Below are 3291 nucleotides of genomic sequence, written 5' to 3'. Positions count from 1 at the left end.
GTCATACATCATTAGATCCAGAGTCTGCGATAGGGACAAATCAACTAGTTAATTCATTTTTGGGGCAGTCTGCTGGAGATATCAGGTGTAAACTTCAGAAAATTTGGGGACCAGATGGGAGGAATCTCGAAGCCTTGTTAGAGGAAGCCTGGAGAGTATTTAGTAACCAGGAGGAAGGATATAAACAAGGAATGAAAAGGTTGGTGGCAGTGGTACAGGAGGAAAGGCAGAGGAAATACAACCAGGGACCGCCGAGACAAGGACCACCTCGGCTGGACAGGAACCAGTGTGCAATCTGCAAAAGAATTGGTCACTAGAAAGGCCAATGCCCAGAACGAAGAAGGAGTAACCAGCAGATGGCTGCACACGTACAAGACAACTGAAGAGGACCAGGGGATTCTACCCCAGCAGATCCACTAGTTATAACAATGAGGCTGAGGGAAGAAGGGAGAAGGGTGGAATTTTTGGTTGACACGGGGGCTACATATTCAGTTCTAAATAAGGCTTTAGTACCTGTAGAAAATGATTATGTTGTAGTGCAGGAAGCAACTGGCCAGTCTGAAAGGGCGTATTTTTGTAAACCTTTGAGGTATAAATTGGGAAAACAATGGGGTATTCATAAATTCTTGTACATGCCTAACTCACCAAGAGCACTCTTAGGGAGAGATTTATTGGAACAGTTACAAGCAACCATTACATTCAAAAAGGGGGAAATTACTCTGGAAGTAAATGATCAAAAATACATAGAGTTATTAAGTTTAACTCTGACAGCTATTAGCATTAAAGAAGAAATTGATGAAGAAATACTGAGTCAGGTATTTCCTGGGGTATGGGCCTCTGATGTGCCAGGGAGGGCGAAAAATGCCTCTCCCATAATAATCAAACTCAAGGAGGGGGCGCAACCAGTGAGAATCAAGCAGTACCCCCTAAAGAAAGAAGATAGGGAAAGAATCAGCCCAATAATTGAAAATTTTCTGCGGTTAGGATTACTGAAAGAATGCCAATCTGATTTCAATACCCCCATCTTACCTGTTCAGAAACCTGATGGGTCATACCGGATAGTACAAGATTTGAGGGCTGTCAATAAAATAACAGAAGATCTGTATCCAGTGGTAGCCAATCCATACACTTTATTAACTTGCCTAACACCTGAGCTAACCTGGTTTACTGTTTTAGATCTAAAGGATGCCTTCTTTTGCCTCCCCATCCATGAAGCCAGCCAAAAAATTTTTGCATTTGAATGGGAAAGCCCTAAGAGTGGGCGCAAAACCCAGCTCACATGGACCAGACTACCCCAAGGCTGGAAAAATTCCCCTACTTTGTTCGGGGAACAACTTGCAAAGGATCTGGAGTCCTGAGAAGCTCCACAGGAAGGAGGGAGGCTTTTGCAGTACGTGAACGACCTTCTAGTGGCCACTCAGACGAAGGAAGCATGTGTGGCCTGGACGGTAAGCCTTTTGAATTTCCTAGGACTCCAAGGATACAGAGTATCAAAAAAAAAAGGCGCAGATAGTAGAACAGAAAGTTATCTACCTGGGGTACGAGGTGAGTGCTGGGCAACGGACTTTAGGGCAGGCTCGCAAAGAAGCCATATGCCAGACCCCAAAACCCCAGACCATAAAAGAGCTCTGAACCTTCTTAGGCATGGCAAGATGGTGCCGGCTGTGGGTTTATAACTATAGACTGCTTGTCAGACCCCTCTATGCTCTGATTGCCAATAGAAACAGAGATCTCCAGTAGACAAAAGAAGCAACACAAGCCTTTCACCAGCTGAAGAATGCTCTCATGTCAGCTCCAGCTTTGGGACTTCCAGATGTGAGTAAACCATTCTTCCTATTTTCCCATGAGAAACAGGGAATTGCCCTGAGAATACTAGCTCAAGACTTGGGTCCATACCGAAGGGCAGTTGCCTACCTCTCTAAACAACTAGATGCAACAGCCAAAGGATGGCCAGGTTGCCTCAGAGCTGTAGCAGCAGTTGTGCTGAACATTCAAGAGGCACGCAAGTTTACCCTGGGACAAAAATTGACTGTGCTAGTGTCCCACACTGTATCTGCAGTACTGGAAGTAAAGAGTGGCCACTGGCTTTCGCCACAGAAATTTCTGAAATACCAGGCCATCATGGTAGAGCAAGATGATGTAGAGATCGTGGTGACTAATACTGTCAACCCAGCTTCCTTTCTCAGTGGAAATCAAGGAGAAGCAGTACACCATGATTGCCTGGAGACCATCGAAGCGACCTACTCCAGCCGCCCAGACTTAAAGGACACTCCTCTGGACAATGCAGAGACCTGGTTCACTGACGGGAGCAGCTATATTACCAATGGGAAGCGACATGCTGGGTGTGCAGTGACCACCTACAGAGAGGTAATCGAGTCTAGACCCTTACCAACAGGTACCTCCGCGCAAAAGGCTGAGATAATTGCCCTGACCCGTGCCTTAGAAAGGGCAAAAGGGAGGAGGATAAACATCTACACAGACTCGAGGTACGCATTCGGAGTTGTACATGCACATGGGGCCATCTAGAAGGAGAGAGGACTGCTTACCTCACAGAGAAAAAACATCAAACATGCACAAGAGATAATCCAGCTGCTGGAAGCAGTTCAGCTGCCTGAAAAGGTAGCAATTATGCATATTAAGGCACACCAAAAAGTGAGCTCAGAATTGGAAGAAAGAAATGAGCTGGCGAATAGAGAGGCAAAAGAAGCAGCAAAAGGTGAGGTAGCTACTGAAGGAGCCCTTATTCCAGATGGACAAATCTCCCTTGAAGGTAGGCCAGAATACAACAAGAGAGATAGGAAATTAATTGAAGATCAAAAAGGGACGTATAACCAAGAAGGGTGGGCTACCATTAAAAAGAAGCTGGTAATCCCTTCCCATCTATTGTGGTCACTAGTAAGAGAGGAACACCAGAAAACGCACTGGGGAATAGATGCCCTATACACATACCTGATTGAAAGAATTGTTGCTAAGAATTTATATGCCACTATTACTCAGGTGACCTGACAGTGTGATCTTTGCCTCCAGACTAACCCCAAAAACACCCCCAGACTGAAACTCGGTCAGATTGAGAGAGGCCATGGGCCTAGACAGCAGTGGCAAATTGACTTTTCAGAACTCCCAAGGAAAGGGGGGTATCAGTATTTGCTAGTATTGACAGGTACATTTTCAGAGTGGCCAGAAGCGTTCCCCACCAGAACTGTCAAAGCTCGAGAGGTGACCAGAGTATTACTACAAGAAATAATACCACGCTTCGGAGTTCCAGCCACGATATCCTCAGATAAAGAATCA

The sequence above is a fragment of the Melospiza melodia genome, unplaced genomic scaffold (genome assembly GCF_035770615.1).
Source record: "Melospiza melodia melodia isolate bMelMel2 unplaced genomic scaffold, bMelMel2.pri scaffold_47, whole genome shotgun sequence".
Classification (NCBI taxonomy): domain Eukaryota; kingdom Metazoa; phylum Chordata; class Aves; order Passeriformes; family Passerellidae; genus Melospiza; species Melospiza melodia.
Note: the sequence above shows the minus strand (reverse complement) of the source record.